The sequence below is a fragment of the Anopheles funestus genome, chromosome 3RL (genome assembly GCF_943734845.2).
Source record: "Anopheles funestus chromosome 3RL, idAnoFuneDA-416_04, whole genome shotgun sequence".
Classification (NCBI taxonomy): Eukaryota; Metazoa; Arthropoda; class Insecta; order Diptera; family Culicidae; genus Anopheles; species Anopheles funestus.
In genome coordinates, this window is record NC_064599.1 from 756,905 (window position 1) to 774,844 (window position 17,940).

At 34.3% G+C, this 17,940-nt stretch overlaps 1 long non-coding RNA gene across 1 annotated transcript in view; it reads left to right on the forward strand.

Moving 5' to 3' along the window:
* The window catches only part of LOC125768701 (uncharacterized), a 45,042-nt gene extending 29,515 nt beyond the window's left edge, over nucleotides 1-15,527 (forward strand). Inside the window, exon 3 of the long non-coding RNA XR_007418953.1 lies at nucleotides 15,036-15,527. This is a non-coding gene — a long non-coding RNA (uncharacterized LOC125768701). The remainder of the gene's footprint in view (nucleotides 1-15,035) is intronic.
* The last annotated feature ends 2,413 nt before the right edge of the window (nucleotides 15,528-17,940 follow it).

Below are 17,940 nucleotides of genomic sequence, written 5' to 3' on the forward strand. Positions count from 1 at the left end.
TCTAACGGATCTCCAATCTTTTTCTGGGGTCGATAGATGGCATCAATGGCTACATTTTCTTCTTGGACGGCCATGCCCTCAGATGTCTGTGCCAGAAGTTATGCGAGGAACCAAGTTCCTTACCCTGTTTGAGAAAATGTAAAATTTTCCTCATTTTTGCACCAAATTTTGCCTATAACTCGGTCGGTATCCAACGGATCGCCAATCTTTAACCTGTGGTCGATAGATGGCATCAATGGCTACATTTTCTTCTTGGACGGCCATGCCCTCAGATGTCTGTGCCAGAAGTTATGCGAGGAACCAAGTTCCTTACCCTGTTTGAGAAAATGTAAAATGTTCCTCATTTTTCTGCAATTCAGCAAAATTTTTAAATGTGATATATTTCATTGCGAATTTGTTGCAATAAGTTTCTTTTCACTCAAATATTGCTTTAAATTAAAAAAAGAATAAAAAATCAGAAAAAAATTTCAAAAAAATTTTTCACTCGAAAATTTCATAAGGGGTACCCCTTGCCATTTTTTTGAGAAATTTAGCAAACTTTAAAAATTTGTTTTATTTTAATGCGAAATTGTTGCAATTAGTTCCTTTTCACTCAAACAATGCTTTAAATTAAAAAAAGGTAAAAAATAATGAAAAAAATTGAAAAAATCTATAAATTTGTCAATTCACTAAGGCTCATTTTCCCACCAAGTTTTGCCTATAACTCGGTCGGTATCCAACGGATCGCCAATCTTTAACCTGTGGTCGATAGATGGCATCAATGGCTACATTTTCTTCGTGGACGGCCATGCCCTCAGATGTCTGTGCCAGAAGTTATGCGAGGAACCAAGTTCCTTACCCTGTTTGAGAAAATGTAAAATTTTCCTCATTTTTGCACCAAATTTTGCCTATAACTCGGTCGGTATCTAACGGATCTCCAATCTTTTTCTGGGGTCGATAGATGGCATCAATGGCTACATTTTCTTCTTGGACGGCCATGCCCTCAGATGTCTGTGCCAGAAGTTATGCGAGGAACCAAGTTCCTTGCCCTGTTTGAGAAAATGTAAAATGTTCCTCATTTTTCTGCAATTCAGCAAAATTTTTAAATGTGATATATTTCACTGCGAATTTGTTGCAATAAGTTTCTTTTCACTCAAATATTGCTTTAAATTAAAAAAAAGAATAAAAAATCAGAAAAAAAATTCAAAAAAATTTTCCACTCAAAAATTTCATAAGGGGTACCCCTTGCCACTTTTTTGAGAAATTTAGCAAAATTTAAAAATTTGTTTTATTTTAATGCGAAATTGTTGCAATTAGTTCCTTTTCACTCAAACAATGCTTTAAATTAAAAAAAGGTAAAAAATAATGAAAAAAATTGAAAAAATCTATAAATTTGTCAATCCACTAAGACTCATTTTCCCACCAAGTTTTGCCTATAACTCGGTCGGTATCCAACGGATCGCCAATCTTTAACCTGTGGTCGATAGATGGCATCAATGGCTACATTTTCTTCGTGGACGGCCATGCCCTCAGATGTCTGTGCCAGAAGTTATGCGAGGAACCAAGTTCCTTACCCTATTTGAGAAAATGTAAAATTTTCCTCATTTTTGCACCAAATTTTGCCTATAACTCGGTCGGTATCTAACGGATCTCCAATCTTTTTCTGGGGTCGATAGATGGCATCAATGGCTACATTTTCTTCTTGGACGGCCATGCCCTCAGATGTCTGTGCCAGAAGTTATGCGAGGAACCAAGTTCCTTACCCTGTTTGAGAAAATGTAAAATTTTCCTCATTTTTGCACCAAATTTTGCCTATAACTCGGTCGGTATCCAACGGATCGCCAATCTTTAACCTGTGGTCGATAGATGGCATCAATGGCTACATTTTCTTCTTGGACGGCCATGCCCTCAGATGTCTGTGCCAGAAGTTATGCGAGGAACCAAGTTCCTTACCCTGTTTGAGAAAATGTAAAATGTTCCTCATTTTTCTGCAATTCAGCAAAATTTTTAAATGTGATATATTTCATTGCGAATTTGTTGCAATAAGTTTCTTTTCACTCAAATATTGCTTTAAATTAAAAAAAGAATAAAAAATCAGAAAAAAATTTCAAAAAAATTTTTCACTCGAAAATTTCATAAGGGGTACCCCTTGCCATTTTTTTGAGAAATTTAGCAAACTTTAAAAATTTGTTTTATTTTAATGCGAAATTGTTGCAATTAGTTCCTTTTCACTCAAACAATGCTTTAAATTAAAAAAAGGTAAAAAATAATGAAAAAAATTGAAAAAATCTATAAATTTGTCAATTCACTAAGGCTCATTTTCCCACCAAGTTTTGCCTATAACTCGGTCGGTATCCAACGGATCGCCAATCTTTAACCTGTGGTCGATAGATGGCATCAATGGCTACATTTTCTTCGTGGACGGCCATGCCCTCAGATGTCTGTGCCAGAAGTTATGCGAGGAACCAAGTTCCTTACCCTGTTTGAGAAAATGTAAAATTTTCCTCATTTTTGCACCAAATTTTGCCTATAACTCGGTCGGTATCTAACGGATCTCCAATCTTTTTCTGGGGTCGATAGATGGCATCAATGGCTACATTTTCTTCTTGGACGGCCATGCCCTCAGATGTCTGTGCCAGAAGTTATGCGAGGAACCAAGTTCCTTGCCCTGTTTGAGAAAATGTAAAATGTTCCTCATTTTTCTGCAATTCAGCAAAATTTTTAAATGTGATATATTTCACTGCGAATTTGTTGCAATAAGTTTCTTTTCACTCAAATATTGCTTTAAATTAAAAAAAAGAATAAAAAATCAGAAAAAAAATTCAAAAAAATTTTCCACTCAAAAATTTCATAAGGGGTACCCCTTGCCACTTTTTTGAGAAATTTAGCAAAATTTAAAAATTTGTTTTATTTTAATGCGAAATTGTTGCAATTAGTTCCTTTTCACTCAAACAATGCTTTAAATTAAAAAAAGGTAAAAAATAATGAAGAAAATTGAAATAATCTATAAATTTGTCAATCCACTAAGACTCATTTTCCCACCAAGTTTTGCCTATAACTCGGTCGGTATCCAACGGATCGCCAATCTTTAACCTGTGGTCGATAGATGGCATCAATGGCAACATTTTCTTTGTGGACGGCCATGCCCTCAGATGTCTGTGCCAGAAGTTATGCGAGGAACCAAGTTCCTTACCCTGTTTGAGAAAATGTAAAATTTTCCTCATTTTTGCACCAAATTTTGCCTATAACTCGGTCGGTATCTAACGGATCTCCAATCTTTTTCTGGGGTCGATAGATGGCATCAATGGCTACATTTTCTTCTTGGACGGCCATGCCCTCAGATGTCTGTGCCAGAAGTTATGCGAGGAACCAAGTTCCTTACCCTGTTTGAGAAAATGTAAAATGTTCCTCATTTTTCTGCAATTCAGCAAAATTTTTAAATGTGATATATTTCATTGCGAATTTGTTGCAATAAGTTTCTTTTCACTCAAATATTGCTTTAAATTAAAAAAAAGAATAAAAAATCAGAAAAAAATTTCAAAAAAATTTTCCACTCGAAAATTTCATAAGGGGTACCCCTTGCCATTTTTTTGAGAAATTTAGCAAAATTTAAAAATTTGTTTTATTTTAATGCGAAATTGTTGCAATTAGTTCCTTTTCACTCAAACAATGCTTTAAATTAAAAAAAGGTAAAAAATAATGAAAAAAATTGAATTGCCTATAACTCGGTCGGTATCCAACGGATCGCCAATCTTTAACCTGTGGTCGATAGATGGCATCAATGGCTGCATTTTCTTCGTGAACGGCCATGCCCTCAGATGTTTGTGCCAGAAGTTATGCGAGGAACCAAGTTCCTTACCCCGTTTGAGAAAATGTAAAATTTTCCTCATTTTTGCACCAAATTTTGCCTATAACTCGGTCGGTATCTAACGGATCTCCAATCTTTTTCTGGGGTCGATAGATGGCATCAATGGCTACATTTTCTTCTTGGACGGCCATGCCCTCAGATGTCTGTGCCAGAAGTTATGCGAGGAACCAAGTTCCTTACCCTGTTTGAGAAAATGTAAAATGTTCCTCATTTTTCTGCAATTCAGCAAAATTTTTAAATGTGATATATTTCATTGCGAATTTGTTGCAATAAGTTTCTTTTCACTCAAATATTGCTTTAAATTAAAAAAAGAATAAAAAATCAGAAAAAAATTTCAAAAAAATTTTCCACTCGAAAATTTCATAAGGGGTACCCCTTGCCATTTTTTTGAGAAATTTAGCAAAATTTAAAAATTTGTTTTATTTTAATGCGAAATTGTTGCAATTAGTTCCTTTTCACTCAAACAATGCTTTAAATTAAAAAAAGGTAAAAAATAATGAAAAAAATTGAAAAAATCTATAAATTTGTCAATCCACTAAGGCTCATTTTCGCACCAAGTTTTGCCTATAACTCGGTCGGTATCCAACGGATCGCCAATCTTTAACCTGTGGTCGATAGATGGCATCAATGGCTGCATTTTCTTCGTGGACGGCCATGCCCTCAGATGTTTGTGCCAGAAGTTATGCGAGGAACCAAGTTCCTTACCCCGTTTGAGAAAATGTAAAATTTTCCTCATTTTTGCACCAAATTTTGCCTATAACTCGGTCGGTATCTAACGGATCTCCAATCTTTTTCTGGGGTCGATAGATGGCATCAATGGCTACATTTTCTTCTTGGACGGCCATGCCCTCAGATGTCTGTGCCATAAGTTATGCGAGGAACCAAGTTCCTTACCCTGTTTGAGAAAATGTAAAATGTTCCTCATTTTTCTGCAATTCAGCAAAATTTTTAAATGTGATATATTTCATTGCGAATTTGTTGCAATAAGTTTCTTTTCACTCAAATATTGCTTTAAATTAAAAAAAGAATAAAAAATCAGAAAAAAATTTCAAAAAAATTTTCCACTCGAAAATTTCATAAGGGGTACCCCTTGCCATTTTTTTGAGAAATTTAGCAAAATTTAAAAATTTGTTTTATTTTAATGCGAAATTGTTGCAATTAGTTCCTTTTCACTCAAACAATGCTTTAAATTAAAAAAAAGTAAAAAATAATGAAAAAAATTGAAAAAATCTATAAATTTGTCAATCCACTAAGACTCATTTTCCCACCAAGTTTTGCCTATAACTCGGTCGGTATCCAACGGATCGCCAATCTTTAACCTGTGGTCGATAGATGGCATCAATGGCTACATTTTCTTCGTGGACGGCCATCCCCTCAGATGTCTGTGCCAGAAGTTATGCGAGGAACCAAGTTCCTTACCCTGTTTGAGAAAATGTAAAATTTTCCTCATTTTTGCACCAAATTTTGCCTATAACTCGGTCGGTATCTAACGGATCTCCAATCTTTTTCTGGGGTCGATAGATGGCATCAATGGCTACATTTTCTTCTTGGACGGCCATGCCCTCAGATGTCTGTGCCAGAAGTTATGCGAGGAACCAAGTTCCTTACCCTGTTTGAGAAAATGTAAAATTTTCCTCATTTTTCAGCAAAATTTTTAAATGTGATATATTTCATTGCGAATTTGTTGCAATAAGTTTCTTTTCACTCAAATATTGCTTTTAATTAAAAAAAGAATAAAAAATCAGAAAAAAATTTGAAAAAAATTTTCCACTCAAAAATTTCATAAGGGGTACCCCTTGCCATTTTTTTGAGAAATTTAGCAAAATTTAAAAATTTGTTTTATTTTAATGCGAAATTGTTGCAATTAGTTCCTTTTCACTCAAACAATGCTTTAAATTAAAAAAAGGTAAAAAATAATGAAAAAAATTGAAATAATCTATAAATTTGTCATTCCACTAAGGCTCATTTTCGCACCAAGTTTTGCCTATAACTCGGTCGGTATCCAACGGATCGCCAATCTTTAACCTGTGGTCGATAGATGGCACCAATGGCTACATTTTCTTCGTGGACGGCCATGCCCTCAGATGTCTGTGCCAGAAGTTATGCGAGGAACCAAGTTCCTTACCCTGTTTGAGAAAATGTAAAATTTTCCTCATTTTTGCACCAAATTTTGCCTATAACTCGGTCGGTATCTAACGGATCTCCAATCTTTTTCTGGGGTCGATAGATGGCATCAATGGCTATATTTTCTTCTTGGACGGCCATGCCCTCAGATGTCTGTGCCAGAAGTTATGCGAGGAACCAAGTTCCTTACCCTGTTTGAGAAAATGTAAAATGTTCCTCATTTTTCTGCAATTCAGCAAAATTTTTAAATGTGATATATTTCATTGCGAATTTGTTGCAATAAGTTTCTTTTCACTCAAATATTGCTTTAAATTAAAAAAAGAATAAAAAATCAGAAAAAAATTTCAAAAAAATTTTCCACTCAAAAATTTCATAAGGGGTACCCCTTGCCATTTTTTTGAGAAATTTAGCAAAATTTAAAAATTTGTTTTATTTTAATGCGAAATTGTTGCAATTAGTTCCTTTTCACTCAAACAATGCTTTAAATTAAAAAAAGGTAAAAAATAATGAAAAAAATTGAAAAAATCTATAAATTTGTCAATCCACTAAGGCTCATTTTCGCACCAAGTTTTGCCTATAACTCGGTCGGTATCCAACGGATCGCCAATCTTTAACCTGTGGTCGATAGATGGCATCAATGGCTGCATTTTCTTCGTGAACGGCCATGCCCTCAGATGTTTGTGCCAGAAGTTATGCGAGGAACCAAGTTCCTTACCCCGTTTGAGAAAATGTAAAATTTTCCTCATTTTTGCACCAAATTTTGCCTATAACTCGGTCGGTATCTAACGGATCTCCAATCTTTTTCTGGGGTCGATAGATGGCATCAATGGCTACATTTTCTTCTTGGACGGCCATGCCCTCAGATGTCTGTGCCAGAAGTTATGCGAGGAACCAAGTTCCTTACCCTGTTTGAGAAAATGTAAAATGTTCCTCATTTTTCTGCAATTCAGCAAAATTTTTAAATGTGATATATTTCATTGCGAATTTGTTGCAATAAGTTTCTTTTCACTCAAATATTGCTTTAAATTTAAAAAAGAATAAAAAATCAGAAAAAAATTTCAAAAAAATTTTTCACTCGAAAATTTCATAAGGGGTACCCCTTGCCATTTTTTTGAGAAATTTAGCAAAATTTAAAAATTTGTTTTATTTTAATGCGAAATTGTTGCAATTAGTTCCTTTTCACTCAAACAATGCTTTAAATTAAAAAAAGGTAAAAAATAATGAAAAAAATTGAAAAAATCTATAAATTTGTCAATCCACTAAGGCTCATTTTCGCACCAAGTTTTGCCTATAACTCGGTCGGTATCCAACGGATCGCCAATCTTTAACCTGTGGTCGATAGATGGCATCAATGGCTGCATTTTCTTCGTGGACGGCCATGCCCTCAGATGTTTGTGCCAGAAGTTATGCGAGGAACCAAGTTCCTTACCCCGTTTGAGAAAATGTAAAATTTTCCTCATTTTTGCACCAAATTTTGCCTATAACTCGGTCGGTATCTAACGGATCTCCAATCTTTTTCTGGGGTCGATAGATGGCATCAATGGCTACATTTTCTTCTTGGACGGCCATGCCCTCAGATGTCTGTGCCATAAGTTATGCGAGGAACCAAGTTCCTTACCCTGTTTGAGAAAATGTAAAATGTTCCTCATTTTTCTGCAATTCAGCAAAAATTTTTAAATGTGATATATTTCATTGCGAATTTGTTGCAATAAGTTTCTTTTCACTCAAATATTGCTTTAAATTAAAAAAAGAATAAAAAATCAGAAAAAAATTTCAAAAAAATTTTCCACTCGAAAATTTCATAAGGGGTACCCCTTGCCATTTTTTTGAGAAATTTAGCAAAATTTAAAAATTTGTTTTATTTTAATGCGAAATTGTTGCAATTAGTTCCTTTTCACTCAAACAATGCTTTAAATTAAAAAAAAGTAAAAAATAATGAAAAAAATTGAAAAAATCTATAAATTTGTCAATCCACTAAGACTCATTTTCCCACCAAGTTTTGCCTATAACTCGGTCGGTATCCAACGGATCGCCAATCTTTAACCTGTGGTCGATAGATGGCATCAATGGCTACATTTTCTTCGTGGACGGCCATCCCCTCAGATGTCTGTGCCAGAAGTTATGCGAGGAACCAAGTTCCTTACCCTGTTTGAGAAAATGTAAAATTTTCCTCATTTTTGCACCAAATTTTGCCTATAACTCGGTCGGTATCTAACGGATCTCCAATCTTTTTCTGGGGTCGATAGATGGCATCAATGGCTACATTTTCTTCTTGGACGGCCATGCCCTCAGATGTCTGTGCCAGAAGTTATGCGAGGAACCAAGTTCCTTACCCTGTTTGAGAAAATGTAAAATTTTCCTCATTTTTCTGCAATTCAGCAAAATTTTTAAATGTGATATATTTGATTGCGAATTTGTTGCAATAAGTTTCTTTTCACTCAAATATTGCTTTAAATTAAAAAAAGAATAAAAAATCAGAAAAAAATTTCAAAAAAAATTTCCACTCAAAAATTTCATAAGGGGTACCCCTTGCCATTTTTTTGAGAAATTTAGCAAAATTTAAAAATTTGTTTTATTTTAATGCGAAATTGTTGCAATTAGTTCCTTTTCACTCAAACAATGCTTTAAATTAAAAAAAGGTAAAAAATAATGAAAAAAATTGAAAAAATCTATAAATTTGTCAATCCACTAAGGCTCATTTTCGCACCAAGTTTTGCCTATAACTCGGTCGGTATCCAACGGATCGCCAATCTTTAACCTGTGGTCGATAGATGGCATCAATGGCTGCATTTTCTTCGTGAACGGCCATGCCCTCAGATGTTTGTGCCAGAAGTTATGCGAGGAACCAAGTTCCTTACCCCGTTTGAGAAAATGTAAAATTTTCCTCATTTTTGCACCAAATTTTGCCTATAACTCGGTCGGTATCTAACGGATCTCCAATCTTTTTCTGGGGTCGATAGATGGCATCAATGGCTACATTTTCTTCTTGGACGGCCATGCCCTCAGATGTCTGTGCCAGAAGTTATGCGAGGAACCAAGTTCCTTACCCTGTTTGAGAAAATGTAAAATGTTCCTCATTTTTCTGCAATTCAGCAAAATTTTTAAATGTGATATATTTCATTGCGAATTTGTTGCAATAAGTTTCTTTTCACTCAAATATTGCTTTAAATTTAAAAAAGAATAAAAAATCAGAAAAAAATTTCAAAAAAATTTTTCACTCGAAAATTTCATAAGGGGTACCCCTTGCCATTTTTTTGAGAAATTTAGCAAAATTTAAAAATTTGTTTTATTTTAATGCGAAATTGTTGCAATTAGTTCCTTTTCACTCAAACAATGCTTTAAATTAAAAAAAGGTAAAAAATAATGAAAAAAATTGAAAAAATCTATAAATTTGTCAATCCACTAAGGCTCATTTTCGCACCAAGTTTTGCCTATAACTCGGTCGGTATCCAACGGATCGCCAATCTTTAACCTGTGGTCGATAGATGGCATCAATGGCTGCATTTTCTTCGTGGACGGCCATGCCCTCAGATGTTTGTGCCAGAAGTTATGCGAGGAACCAAGTTCCTTACCCCGTTTGAGAAAATGTAAAATTTTCCTCATTTTTGCACCAAATTTTGCCTATAACTCGGTCGGTATCTAACGGATCTCCAATCTTTTTCTGGGGTCGATAGATGGCATCAATGGCTACATTTTCTTCTTGGACGGCCATGCCCTCAGATGTCTGTGCCATAAGTTATGCGAGGAACCAAGTTCCTTACCCTGTTTGAGAAAATGTAAAATGTTCCTCATTTTTCTGCAATTCAGCAAAAATTTTTAAATGTGATATATTTCATTGCGAATTTGTTGCAATAAGTTTCTTTTCACTCAAATATTGCTTTAAATTAAAAAAAGAATAAAAAATCAGAAAAAAATTTCAAAAAAATTTTCCACTCGAAAATTTCATAAGGGGTACCCCTTGCCATTTTTTTGAGAAATTTAGCAAAATTTAAAAATTTGTTTTATTTTAATGCGAAATTGTTGCAATTAGTTCCTTTTCACTCAAACAATGCTTTAAATTAAAAAAAAGTAAAAAATAATGAAAAAAATTGAAAAAATCTATAAATTTGTCAATCCACTAAGACTCATTTTCCCACCAAGTTTTGCCTATAACTCGGTCGGTATCCAACGGATCGCCAATCTTTAACCTGTGGTCGATAGATGGCATCAATGGCTACATTTTCTTCGTGGACGGCCATCCCCTCAGATGTCTGTGCCAGAAGTTATGCGAGGAACCAAGTTCCTTACCCTGTTTGAGAAAATGTAAAATTTTCCTCATTTTTGCACCAAATTTTGCCTATAACTCGGTCGGTATCTAACGGATCTCCAATCTTTTTCTGGGGTCGATAGATGGCATCAATGGCTACATTTTCTTCTTGGACGGCCATGCCCTCAGATGTCTGTGCCAGAAGTTATGCGAGGAACCAAGTTCCTTACCCTGTTTGAGAAAATGTAAAATTTTCCTCATTTTTCTGCAATTCAGCAAAATTTTTAAATGTGATATATTTGATTGCGAATTTGTTGCAATAAGTTTCTTTTCACTCAAATATTGCTTTAAATTAAAAAAAGAATAAAAAATCAGAAAAAAATTTCAAAAAAATTTTCCACTCAAAAATTTCATAAGGGGTACCCCTTGCCATTTTTTTGAGAAATTTAGCAAAATTTAAAAATTTGTTTTATTTTAATGCGAAATTGTTGCAATTAGTTCCTTTTCACTCAAACAATGCTTTAAATTAAAAAAAGGTAAAAAATAATGAAAAAAATTGAAATAATCTATAAATTTGTCAATCCACTAAGGCTCATTTTCGCACCAAGTTTTGCCTATAACTCGGTCGGTATCTAACGGATCGCCAATCTTTAACCTGTGGTCGATAGATGGCACCAATGGCTACATTTTCTTCGTGGACGGCCATGCCCTCAGATGTCTGTGCCAGAAGTTATGCGAGGAACCAAGTTCCTTACCCTGTTTGAGAAAATGTAAAATTTTCCTCATTTTTGCACCAAATTTTGCCTATAACTCGGTCGGTATCTAACGGATCTCCAATCTTTTTCTGGGGTCGATAGATGGCATCAATGGCTATATTTTCTTCTTGGACGGCCATGCCCTCAGATGTCTGTGCCAGAAGTTATGCGAGGAACCAAGTTCCTTACCCTGTTTGAGAAAATGTAAAATGTTCCTCATTTTTCTGCAATTCAGCAAAATTTTTAAATGTGATATATTTGATTGCGAATTTGTTGCAATAAGTTTCTTTTCACTCAAATATTGCTTTAAATTAAAAAAAGAATAAAAAATCAGAAAAAAATTTCAAAAAAAATTTCCACTCAAAAATTTCATAAGGGGTACCCCTTGCCATTTTTTTGAGAAATTTAGCAAAATTTAAAAATTTGTTTTATTTTAATGCGAAATTGTTGCAATTAGTTCCTTTTCACTCAAACAATGCTTTAAATTAAAAAAAGGTAAAAAATAATGAAGAAAATTGAAATAATCTATAAATTTGTCAATCCACTAAGACTCATTTTCCCACCAAGTTTTGCCTATAACTCGGTCGGTATCCAACGGATCGCCAATCTTTAACCTGTGGTCGATAGATGGCATCAATGGCAACATTTTCTTTGTGGACGGCCATGCCCTCAGATGTCTGTGCCAGAAGTTATGCGAGGAACCAAGTTCCTTACCCTGTTTGAGAAAATGTAAAATTTTCCTCATTTTTGCACCAAATTTTGCCTATAACTCGGTCGGTATCTAACGGATCTCCAATCTTTTTCTGGGGTCGATAGATGGCATCAATGGCTACATTTTCTTCTTGGACGGCCATGCCCTCAGATGTCTGTGCCAGAAGTTATGCGAGGAACCAAGTTCCTTACCCTGTTTGAGAAAATGTAAAATTTTCCTCATTTTTCTGCAATTCAGCAAAATTTTTAAATGTGATATATTTCATTGCGAATTTGTTGCAATAAGTTTCTTTTCACTCAAGTATTGCTTTAAATTAAAAAAAGAATAAAAAATCAGAAAAAAATTTCAAAAAAATTTTCCACTCGAAAATTTCATAAGGGGTACCCCTTGCCATTTTTTTGAGAAATTTAGCAAAATTTAAAAATTTGTTTTATTTTAATGCGAAATTGTTGCAATTAGTTCCTTTTCACTCAAACAATGCTTTAAATTAAAAAAAGGTAAAAAATAATGAAAAAAATTGAAAAAATCTATAAATTTGTCAATCCACTAAGGCTCATTTTCGCACCAAGTTTTGCCTATAACTCGGTCGGTATCCAACGGATCGCCAATCTTTAACCTGTGGTCGATAGATGGCATCAATGGCTACATTTTCTTCGTGGACGGCCATGCCCTCAGATGTCTGTGCCAGAAGTTATGCGAGGAACCAAGTTCCTTACCCTGTTTGAGAAAATGTAAAATTTTCCTCATTTTTGCACCAAATTTTGCCTATAACTCGGTCGGTATCTAACGGATCTCCAATCTTTTTCTGGGGTCGATAGATGGCATCAATGGCTACATTTTCTTCTTGGACGGCCATGCCCTCAGATGTCTGTGCCAGAAGTTATGCGAGGAACCAAGTTCCTTACCCTGTTTGAGAAAATGTAAAATGTTCCTCATTTTTCTGCAATTCAGCAAAATTTTTAAATGTGATATATTTCATTGCGAATTTGTTGCAATAAGTTCCTTTTCACTCAAATATTGCTTTAAATTAAAAAAAGAATAAAAAATCAGAAAAAAATTTCAAAAAAATTTTCCACTCGAAAATTTCATAAGGGGTACCCCTTGCCATTTTTTTGAGAAATTTAGCAAAATTTAAAAATTTGTTTTATTTTAATGCGAAATTGTTGCAATTAGTTCCTTTTCACTCAAACAATGCTTTAAATTAAAAAAAGGTAAAAAATAATGAAAAAAATTGAAAAAATCTATAAATTTGTCAATCCACTAAGACTCATTTTCCCACCAAGTTTTGCCTATAACTCGGTCGGTATCCAACGGATCGCCAATCTTTAACCTGTGGTCGATAGATGGCATCAATGGCTACATTTTCTTCGTGGACGGCCATGCCCTCAGATGTCTGTGCCAGAAGTTATGCGAGGAACCAAGTTCCTTACCCTGTTTGAGAAAATGTAAAATTTTCCTCATTTTTGCACCAAATTTTGCCTATAACTCGGTCGGTATCTAACGGATCTCCAATCTTTTTCTGGGGTCGATAGATGGCATCAATGGCTACATTTTCTTCTTGGACGGCCATGCCCTCAGATGTCTGTGCCAGAAGTTATGCGAGGAGCCAAGTTCCTTACCCTGTTTGAGAAAATGTAAAATGTTCCTCATTTTTCTGCAATTCAGCAAAATTTTTAAATGTGATATATTTCATTGCGAATTTGTTGCAATAAGTTTCTTTTCACTCAAATATTGCTTTAAATTAAAAAAAGAATAAAAAATCAGAAAAAAATTTCAAAAAAATTTTCCACTCGAAAATTTCATAAGGGGTACCCCTTGCCATTTTTTTGAGAAATTTAGCAAAATTTAAAAATTTGTTTTATTTTAATGCGAAATTGTTGCAATTAGTTCCTTTTCACTCAAACAATGCTTTAAATTAAAAAAAGGTAACAAATAATGAAAATATTAAAAAAATCTACAAATTTGTCAATCCACTAAGGCTCATTTTCCCACCAAGTTTTGCCTATAACTCGGTCGGTATCCAACGGATCGCCAATATTTTTCTGGGGTCGATAGATGGCATCAATGGCTACATTTTCTTCGTGGACGGCCATGCCCTCAGATGTTTGTGCCAGAAGTTATGCGAGGAACCAAGTTCCTTACCCTGTTTGAGAAAATGTAAAATTTTCCTCATTTTTGCACCAAGTTTTGCCTATAACTCGGTCGGTATCTAACGGATCTCCAATCTTTTTCTGGGGTCGATAGATGGCACCAATGGCTACATTTTCTTCTTGGACGGCCATGCCCTCAGATGTCTGTGCCAGAAGTTATGCGAGGAACCAAGTTCCTTGCCCTGTTTGAGAAAATGTAAAATGTTCCTCATTTTTCTGCAATTCAGCAAAATTTTTAAATGTGATATATTTCATTGTGAATTTGTTGCAATAAGTTTCTTTTCACTCAAATATTGCTTTAAATTAAAAAAAGAATAAAAAATCAGAAAAAAATTTCAAAAAAATTTTCCACTCAAAAATTTCATAAGGGGTACCTCTTGCCATTTTTTTGAGAAATTTAGCAAAATTTAAAAATTTGTTTTATTTTAATGCGAAATTGTTGCAATTAGTTCCTTTTCACTCAAACAATGCTTTAAATTAAAAAAAGGTAAAAAATAATGAAGAAAATTGAAATAATCTATAAATTTGTCAATCCACTAAGGCTCATTTTCCCACCAAGTTTTGCCTATAACTCGGTCGGTATCCAACGGATCGCCAATCTTTAACCTGTGGTCGATAGATGGCATCAATGGCAACATTTTCTTTGTGGACGGCCATGCCCTCAGATGTCTGTGCCAGAAGTTATGCGAGGAACCAAGTTCCTTACCCTGTTTGAGAAAATGTAAAATTTTCCTCATTTTTGCACCAAATTTTGCCTATAACTCGGTCGGTATCTAACGGATCTCCAATCTTTTTCTGGGGTCGATAGATGGCATCAATGGCTACATTTTCTTCTTGGACGGCCATGCCCTCAGATGTCTGTGCCAGAAGTTATGCGAGGAACCAAGTTCCTTACCCTGTTTGAGAAAATGTAAAATGTTCCTCATTTTTCTGCAATTCAGCAAAATTTTTAAATGTGATATATTTCATTGCGAATTTGTTGCAATAAGTTTCTTTTCACTCAAATATTGCTTTAAATTAAAAAAAGAATAAAAAATCAGAAAAAAATTTCAAAAAAATTTTCCACTCGAAAATTTCATAAGGGGTACCCCTTGCCATTTTTTTGAAAATGTTAGCAAAATTTAAAAATTTGTTTTATTTTAATGCGAAATTGTTGCAATTAGTTCCTTTTCACTCAAACAATGCTTTAAATTAAAAAAAGGTAAAAAATAATGAAAAAAATTGAAAAAATCTATAAATCTGTCAATCCACTAAGGCTCATTTTCGCACCAAGTTTTGCCTATAACTCGGTCGGTATCCAACGGATCGCCAATCTTTAACTTGTGGTCGATAGATGGCATCAATGGCTACATTTTCTTCGTGGACGGCCATGCCCTCAGATGTCTGTGCCAGAAGTTATGCGAGGAACCAAGTTCCTTACCCTGTTTGAGAAAATGTAAAATTTTCCTCATTTTTGCACCAAATTTTGCCTATAACTCGGTCGGTATCTAACGGATCTCCAATCTTTTTCTGGGGTCGATAGATGGCATCAATGGCTACATTTTCTTCTTGGACGGCCATGCCCTCAGATGTATGTGCCAGAAGTTATGCGAGGAGCCAAGTTCCTTACCCTGTTTGAGAAAATGTAAAATGTTCCTCATTTTTCTGCAATTCAGCAAAATTTTTAAATGTGATATATTTCATTGCGAATTTGTTGCAATAAGTTTCTTTTCACTCAAATATTGCTTTAAATTAAAAAAAGAATAAAAAATCAGAAAAAAATTTCAAAAAAATTTTCCACTCGAAAATTTCATAAGGGGTACCCCTTGCCATTTTTTTGAGAAATTTAGCAAAATTTAAAAATTTGTTTTATTTTAATGCGAAATTGTTGCAATTAGTTCCTTTTCACTCAAACAATGCTTTAAATTAAAAAAAGGTAACAAATAATGAAAATATTAAAAAAATCTACAAATTTGTCAATCCACTAAGGCTCATTTTCCCACCAAGTTTTGCCTATAACTCGGTCGGTATCCAACGGATCGCCAATCTTTTTCAGGGGTCGATAGATGGCATCAATGGCTACATTTTCTTCGTGGACGGCCATGCCCTCAGATGTTTGTGCCAGAAGTTATGCGAGGAACCAAGTTCCTTACCCTGTTTGAGAAAATGTAAAATTTTCCTCATTTTTGCACCAAGTTTTGCCTATAACTCGGTCGGTATCTAACGGATCTCCAATCTTTTTCTGGGGTCGATAGATGGCACCAATGGCTACATTTTCTTCTTGGACGGCCATGCCCTCAGATGTCTGTGCCAGAAGTTATGCGAGGAACCAAGTTCCTTGCCCTGTTTGAGAAAATGTAAAATGTTCCTCATTTTTCTGCAATTCAGCAAAATTTTTAAATGTGATATATTTCATTGTGAATTTGTTGCAATAAGTTTCTTTTCACTCAAATATTGCTTTAAATTAAAAAAAGAATAAAAAATCAGAAAAAAATTTCAAAAAAATTTTCCACTCAAAAATTTCATAAGGGGTACCCCTTGCCATTTTTTTGAGAAATTTAGCAAAATTTAAAAATTTGTTTTATTTTAATGCGAAATTGTTGCAATAAGTTCCTTTTCACTCAAACAATGCTTTAAATTAAAAAAAGGTAGAAAATAATGAAAAAAATTGAAAAAATCTATAAATTTGTCAATCCACTAAGGCTCATTTTCCCACCAAGTTTTGCCTATAACTCGGTCGGTATCCAACGGATCGCCAATCTTTAACCTGTGGTCGATAGATGGCATCAATGGCTACATTTTCTTCGTGGACGGCCATGCCCTCAGATGTCTGTGCCAGAAGTTATGCGAGGAACCAAGTTCCTTACCCTGTTTGAGAAAATGTAAAATTTTCCTCATTTTTGCACCAAATTTTGCCTATAACTCGGTCGGTATCTAACGGATCTCCAATCTTTTTCTGGGGTCGATAGATGGCATCAATGGCTACATTTTCTTCTTGGACGGCCATGCCCTCAGATGTCTGTGCCAGAAGTTATGCGAGGAACCAAGTTCCTTACCCTGTTTGAGAAAATGTAAAATGTTCCTCATTTTTCTGCAATTCAGCAAAATTTTTAAATGTGATATATTTCACTGCGAATTTGTTGCAATAAGTTTCTTTTCACTCAAATATTGCTTTAAATTAAAAAAAGAATAAAAAATCAGAAAAAAAATTCAAAAAAATTTTCCACTCAAAAATTTCATAAGGGGTACCCCTTGCCATTTTTTTGAGAAATTTAGCAAAATTTAAAAATTTGTTTTATTTTAATGCGAAATTGTTGCAATTAGTTCCTTTTCACTCAAACAATGCTTTAAATTAAAAAAAGGTAAAAAATAATGAAGAAAATTGAAATAATCTATAAATTTGTCAATCCACTAAGACTCATTTTCCCACCAAGTTTTGCCTATAACTCGGTCGGTATCCAACGGATCGCCAATCTTTAACCTGTGGTCGATAGATGGCATCAATGGCTACATTTTCTTCGTGGACGGCCATGCCCTCAGATGTCTGTGCCAGAAGTTATGCGAGGAACCAAGTTCCTTACCCTGTTTGAGAAAATGTAAAATTTTCCTCATTTTTGCACCAAATTTTGCCTATAACTCGGTCGGTATCTAACGGATCTCCAATCTTTTTCTGGGGTCGATAGATGGCATCAATGGCTACATTTTCTTCTTGGACGGCCATGCCCTCAGATGTCTGTGCCAGAAGTTATGCGAGGAACCAAGTTCCTTACCCTGTTTGAGAAAATGTAAAATGTTCCTCATTTTTCTGCAATTCAGCAAAATTTTTAAATGTGATATATTTCATTGCGAATTTGTTGCAATAAGTTTCTTTTCACTCAAATATTGCTTTAAATTAAAAAAAGAATAAAAAATCAGAAAAAAATTTCAAAAAAATTTTCCACTCGAAAATTTCATAAGGGGTACCCCTTGCCATTTTTTTGAGAAATTTAGCAAAATTTAAAAATTTGTTTTATTTTAATGCGAAATTGTTGCAATTAGTTCCTTTTCACTCAAACAATGCTTTAAATTAAAAAAAGGTAAAAAATAATGAAAAAAATTGAAAAAATCTATAAATTTGTCAATCCACT